Here is a 7,660-nt window from a genome sequence, read left to right on the forward strand (position 1 = left end):
ACCTATTGCACTAAGCACATTTTTATTTAGGGATAAAAAGTATCGTATCCTATGTCCTTTTCCAATACTCAAAGTATCTCCGTACCAAATTTCAGCAAAATCGGTTCAGCAATTTGGGCGTGAAGAGGTAACAGACAGACAGATAGACACACTTTCGCATTTATAATATTAGTATGGAAGTATGGATATGGATGTTTCATCAAATTCATTCCAGACGTTTTAGGGCCTACTTGATTAACAAACCTATCTAGCATAATAAATGCATAATAATTACTCGAAAAACATAACCCTCATTTTAGCGCAGTCGGCTAAGACGTAGCTAATAAAATATACATTCTGTATACATTCGGCTTCCCCGAAGCCAGTTGACTATATGAGTTTAAATTTCCAATGCCACACGATACTTTTCAAAATATTCTTCGTTTAATTTTGTTTCAAAAATAAACGGCTATTGTTATTTCAGCTTTCAAAAATATTCGATACGAACGGAAATGTTCTTAATACAGTATCTATAAAGAGTGGTTTAAACTTTAAAATACACGTTATATTGCATTATTCTTTCAATAGAGCTATATCTTTTACTTTTTAAACTATTATTTAATTTTTTTTCTAACCCCAAACCTATAAGATGTTGGGAGTTGAGCTTCAAGGAGTTAAACGAAAACATGGGAGTCATAACCATCTCAAAAGACATCAGATGAACCATCCATTCAATTTTTGGACTTTTAGGGCCTGTTTCACCACTTTCTGATAAAGTGCCTAATAGGCTATTCACAACTTTTTAGGGTTCCGTACCTCAAAAGGAAAAAACGGAACCCTTATAGGATCACTTTGTTGTCCGTCTGTCCGTCCGTCCGTCTGTCAAGACACTTTTTCTCAGGAACGCGTGGAGGTATGAAGCTGAAATTTATATCAATTACTCAGGTCTACTGTCCCTTGAAGCTGTGAAAAAATCAAACTTCTAAGCCAACGCAATCAAAAGATACAGCCGTTTATGCCGCAAATTTTCGACACTTGCAAGGGAATCAAAACCTACAGGCTGCTTCCCGTGAACTCAGAATCTTGAAATTTGGTACGAAGCAACGTCTTATAGCATAGATAAAGGAAAAATTACGAAAACCATAAATTTTTAGTTACATCACATAATATATTTTTTTTTAATAATTTTAAACTTACTACCCATTTCCTCATAAACGCGTAGAGGTATTAAATTGAAATTCATACCAAATACTCAGGTCTATAATACCTTTAAGCTGTCGGAACCCTCGGTGCGCGAGTCCGACTCGCACTTGGCCGGTTTTTTTTACAGATTCTCCATACTTGATCTGTCAAGTTAATTGGTGGATAGCCTTATCAGGAAGTGGTGAAACAGGCCCTAAGACTTCGAAGAAATACTGGTCAGACCACTTGTAATGACTGTGCGATAGCCAGGTTCTGTCTCGCGTAGATCTTGATGTTTCCGTGGCTTCGACAAGGTAGATACTGTGAAGAGAATCCTTCACCATCATTTTGGGCGCAGCAGTTCCTAAGTACTATCAGAGAACTAGATTCATAGGTAGTTGGCAGACCTACATAATTTGGGCGTGTTATGTCAAACCCAGCCACGATTAACATTGAGTTGACATAAACCGACCAAATGAGGTCCGCCAACTGCCTAATATGAATCAACTTCTCTGATATTACATATCCGCGGTGCGCCGTGCGACTGGTTTTAGTTCCAATTACTTGCGAAATGCAGAACGACGTTTCTTGGCGTAAAGGGCCTGAAGACACCCAGTAAAGTGACGACTGGCAAGACTGTGCTCTCGGCGTAGTTTATTATGGATGTGCTCGGCCGAGACAGTGCTCGGAGGGCACTGTCTCGGAACGGAAAGTCTACTCGGAAGGTACCTTCAGGGCCTAAAAGAAAAGGTAAGATAGCTAAGTAAGTATTTAGAGCTGACCTTCGCTTAGATACTGTTTGATAACTTTTTGACAGTGCCAGCCAGGTGCTTCGTTTGCCTTGCTTTGGCGGGAACACCAGTACCGGATTTATATTTTTTACTAGCTGTTGCCCGCGACTTCGTCCGTGTCAGCAAAATATTGTGATAACAAAGAAAATAAAAAAGAGAAAAAAAATCCCCTTTTTAAGGTTCCTTTATAAAAAAAGTGAAATAATATATCCTCCTCCTTTTCGGAAGTCGGTTAAAAAGTAGCCTAAGTTATTCCTTACTACATCGGCTATGTGCCTAAAAAAGTCCCGTCAAAACCGGCCAAGTGCGAGTTGGACACGCCCATGAAGGGTTCCGCAGCAGCAGTAAGGTTTATTTTTGTGAAATTAAAAGGTTTTTGATTTATTTTTATATCTCAGTTGATTTAATGAAAGTTAATTTAAGGTTTACCATATAAGACGTATTAAAAAAACTACTTGTTAGATCTCGTTCAAACCAATTTTCGTTGGTAGTTTTTATAGTAATGTACATCATATAGTTTGTTTAGACTTATCATGCCCCTACTTCAGAAGTTAGAGGGTGGGGGGACACACATTTTATCAATTTGGAAGAGTCTCTCTCGCAAACTATTCAGGTTAGTAAAAAATGATAAAAAACTTCAATATTATTTTAAAGACCTATCCATAGATACCCCACCCCACACGCATAGGTCAGATGAAAAAAATTTTTTTTTGTTTCAGTTGCACCTATCATCACCTAAATTTTTAATGATTTTTTCATTTTTGTATCAAAATCTTAATGCGGTTCACAGATTACGTCTACTTACTAAGTTATTATAGTAAACTCTTATAAGTATAAGTATAGCTCTTATAGTTTCGGAGAAAAGTGGCTGTGACATACGGACGGACAGACAGACAGACAGACATGACCAATCTATAAGGGTTACGTTTTTGCCATTTGGCTACGGAACCCTACAAACGGTTCTTTCAATATTACAAACAGACACTCCAATTTTATTTATATGTATGTATATGTATGTATAGATGTAGGTATAGACGTATGGATGTGTAGGTACAGGCTACTTTTTTCCGCCGTTTCATGTACGAAATCTGCCGCCCCTAGGCCGCGGCCTATAACGGCCTATTTATAGATCCAGGGCTGGGTAGCACTACTGTGCGGTGTGCCTCCTGTGTACGGAACCCTACTATCCGACTCGCGCTTGACCGAATTTCACACGTCCTACTTATCGCTGCTGAGTGCTGGGCTCACAATAGTGTAACTCTAGGCTGGCAATTATGAAGTAATCTGACGTTTTAATATTAACACCCCGAAACTGTTGCCTGGCTCCCTGCCAACTACATACGATTGTAAGGCCAGTAGACCCCGTGCGTGATGAAAACGTTGCGTTGTGCGTTTTTAGGGATGGAAATTAAAATTGAACTTTAAACACAATAAGATAGATGTTTAGACAGTTAATTGATAATGTGACGAAGTTCGAATTGTATGAATTACAATATTTTTACGACAGCTACATAAATAAAAAATAAAAAATTTTGTTAATCTCGCTAAAACTCGACAAGGGCTGGATTCCGTACCGTTATACAGTGTGTAAAAAAAGTGATAATACTTTAAGGTGTGTACGTGTTCCTCGTAGAGAGTTCACTGTGAAAGTAGCAACTCTAAAAGACGATTTTTTTTCACTTTTGTATGGGCAAGGGACCGAGCGTCACGTCGAGTTTCCCCATACAAAAGTAAAAAAAAATTTGGTCTTTTAGCGCTGCTACTTTCACAGTTAACTCTCTACAAGGAACACGTACACACCCTAAAGTATTATCACTTATTTTTGTTACACCCTGTAGAGCAAAATTAGGCCAAAAATTGTATTGGAGCCCCTCTTAAATTTTTATTTTATTTTAATATTATTATTAATTATTAAAGTACATAGATAATTAAGGATTTTGTAAAAAAATAATATCCTATAGGTACCTGTTGCCACTATTGATATCGAGCAAAAAAAAAACAAAAAAATCACGTTTGTTGTGTGGACCCCCCCTTAAATATTAATTTTATTTTGTTTTTAGTATTTGTTGAAGCGGCAACAGATATACATGTAGGTACAATCTGTGAAAATTTCAGAAGTCTAGCTACAGCGGTTCTTAAGTGACAGCCTGGAGACAGACAGACAGACATACAGACCGACAAACAGACATCGAAGTCTCAATAATAAGGTCCCGTTTTTACCCTTAGGGTACGGAACCCTAAAAAGCCACGCAATTCATGTTTGACCATGTTCGTCGTCGTTTACTGCTGAATATGTGTACTTAATAATTATTATTTTTACAATCATGGTTATTTATCATAGTCCAAACTAACAAAGCCTCAATGGCCGCAATATTTGACGTTATGCGCTGACCCTTACAAAAATATTTCTACACATTTAAAATATTATCCCTATAATAATAAAGTCCTTGAATTTCCTCAAACCTTGTCGTACCCAATTTTATTTCCCTCGAAAGCTATTCTCTTTTTTACGAGTTTCTCGAAAGATACATATATTTTAGTGTATAAAATAGTTTCTAGGGATCTGCATGTGATGGGTTCTTTTCAAAGTAACAAATCTAGCTTCAGACTAGGCTTAGGTTAGGTTGCACCAACTAACTTTAACTTTAACTACAATGCAAAATGTCAAATCTTTGGTTAAAGTTAAACATGGAAACCATCAAGACGCCATATTTAACCATAACCATAGAGCTCGACAAGGTTTTAAATACGCGTGGCGAAAAAAGGAACTAACGCTGTCATCATACAAAAAACGCCATTTTTGACAGTTCTCCTTTACCAGCAGCGCCCCCGCCCACGTTCATTATTAACCTTGTTGGACCAGCTGTCATCTGTCAATTTCTCCGGTCAAAGTTAAGGTTAAAGTTAAAGTTAAATTTGCCTTAACTATAACTTTAACTTTAACCACGCCTCTGGTGCAACCCAACCTTAGTAGTCACATTTGACAGCTACGTGTTTGCACTTTGTATACTTACTAGAAATATACAGAGTGTAACAAAACTAAGTGATAATACTGTACTGTGTATGGGTCCCCTACAGTTTCACAGCGAATTCTTTATAGAGTTCGCTGTGAAAGTAGCAACGCTGAAAGACCAACTTTTTTCACCTTTGTCTAAAAAAAATTATGACGATTGAAGCGCGGGCGCTTGCCTAAAAAATCTCTTTTAGCGCTGCTTCTTTCACAGTGAACTCTATTTAGAGGACCCTTGTCTCTGACACACACTTAAGTATTAATTATTATCAGTATATTTATTCCTCTATGTTATCACTTAGTTTTTACTTTTCTTACACCTTGTCTAGCTAATAGCTGAAGAGTTTGTTTCAACGCGCTAATCTCATGACTACATAGACAGTAGGTAGACTACAAAAAAGGATTTAGGATATACTTTATATTACATAGGCTACATTTTCCCCCAAAATTCGTTAGAGCACAGAATATATATTAGTAGTGCAAAAAATGTATTCTATTCTCATTAAATTACATAAAACAGGTTCTTGTTTGATTGAACCATGTAATTTAGTTGTACAGAATTATTAATTATATTTTTTTGAACATAAACAAAGAAATAATTCATTAAATTTTAAGTAAAATGTTACTCCACTAATAAAATATAACAGATCGTATCAACCAGAAATAATCGGCCAAGTGCGAGTCTGACTCGCGCATCGTTTTAGATAAAAATAGGCCAACAATTGTGTTTATTTGTATGGGATTTAATTTTTTATTTTAATGAATTACACATCTAATTAAGGCTTTTATGAAAATTTCAAGTGCCTACCTGTTGCCATTTTTTGATATCGAGCAAAAAAGGCCGAAAAAATCACGTTTCTTGTATGTGAGCCCCCCTTAAATATTAATATTATTTTTAGTGATTGACCGAACTTTCGGTTTCGGTTTCGGTTTCGGCCAGTTTCGGCCAAAAAACCTAGTTTCGGTTTCGGCCAATATATAGCCGAAACTTTCGGCCCTGCCGAAACTCATGCGCCGTTCGGTAAAATTCGCAGTTAACTCGTGCTTGCTTGCCAGCGAGGCCCCAGCTCAGTTCGCCACCATTTATTTAATCGTGTTTTGAGATTATATTGTGTTCCAGATTAGTCCCAAATCAAAAATTAGCACTTCGTTTTATTATCATTAAATTGTCTTAACTTATTTTTATCGAAATTATAATATTATTGAATTTTATTTCTATGACAATCACAGGCTTATTTAATATACATAACTATTGGCGAATAACGTGATATTTTAACAGTGTTTCCCAAACAAACGATTTAGTAAATGCTATGATAAATTGATTATATTGTGTGTGAACTTTATTTACCTAAGAATTTTGTTTGACTGTCAGATTATAGGACATATTAGGATATATCTTGCGAGATTTATCTAGTAAATCATCTCGCCTCACTCTTTTCCTCTTACCACGCGCTCTTTTTTAATTAAATATTTAAAATTAACTTTTAACTGTGAACACGCAATCTCTTAGACCGTTCCTACCCTGCTAGAATCTTATCTAACCCACTTCCCCGTAAGCTTCACTCTTGCGGCCCACAGTATATTTTTCAGGTGGCAAAACGCCTTCTGGAGCAAAAAAATGTGACGTCAACTGCAAGTTTGCTTAGTAATTTCGTTTTGAAAGACGTTTGAAATCTAAGTTTATATGACGTCACGCGATGATTTTACATTGTTTTATCATTTTGGAGTATAGAGTTACATTATTTTATCAAGAAAAAAGCAAGAAACGATACATTAAGTACCCAAACGCATATTTTTTTTCGTCTATGATTTTTGATTCGCCATGGCACACTGACAGGACTTTAACGGCTTTTATGAAGTTTAATCGTACAACATTGGACGTTTTGAAGATAAAACTCGGATTTGCTCACACGTTATGTTAGTAAAATGCAATTTGGTGCTATAAACGCGTTATACGTTTAGAACCGATTTAGTGTAAACTAAGCGCGTTCTATTTATTAGGTCTATTTATTATCGCACCGAAATAAAATGACTTGAAATAACTTCTGCTTTTGATTCTTAGGATAATCCTGTGTTTTAGGAAGTTAAAACTCGAATATTGGGCGTTTAGACGATAAAAATTGGATTTTCTGGGAACGCGAGTATAGTTTATGTTAGTGAAATGCAATTGAGTGTTATAAACGTGTTTATACGTTTAGAACCGGTTTAGTGTGCGTTAAGCGCGTTCAATTTCTTTGTTGATCAATTAATCACACCTACTTGGAATCGTATAAAAAACGAAACATAGAACAAAAAAGTTTCTAGGGAACATAATACTCAAGTTAAAGATTAATAATATGTACATTGTACTTATTTTAATAAATGTCGCAAAAAGTAAAAAATTTAATGTGGTACTTTTAATTTAGTTTAAAAAGCTGTACTTAATTTATGTTAAATATCAATAAATTTCAGTAAATAATCGTAATTTTGAATGTTTTACCAAGTTTCGGTTTCGATTTCGGTTTCGGCCGAAACTGCGAGTAAGGCCGAAAGTTCGGTTTCGGTTTCGGTTTCGGCTGAAAAATCGGTTTCGGTCGGACACTAATTATTTTGTTTTTAGTATTTGTTGTTATGGTGCACTTATTCGGGCAACTAAAATTGTTCAACTCCAGTCAACTCTCGTCAACTTTGACGTCACAACTACATCAAGCAATTTGCG

Source organism: Aricia agestis, chromosome Z, assembly GCF_905147365.1.
Source record: "Aricia agestis chromosome Z, ilAriAges1.1, whole genome shotgun sequence".
Taxonomy (NCBI): Eukaryota; Metazoa; Arthropoda; class Insecta; order Lepidoptera; family Lycaenidae; genus Aricia; species Aricia agestis.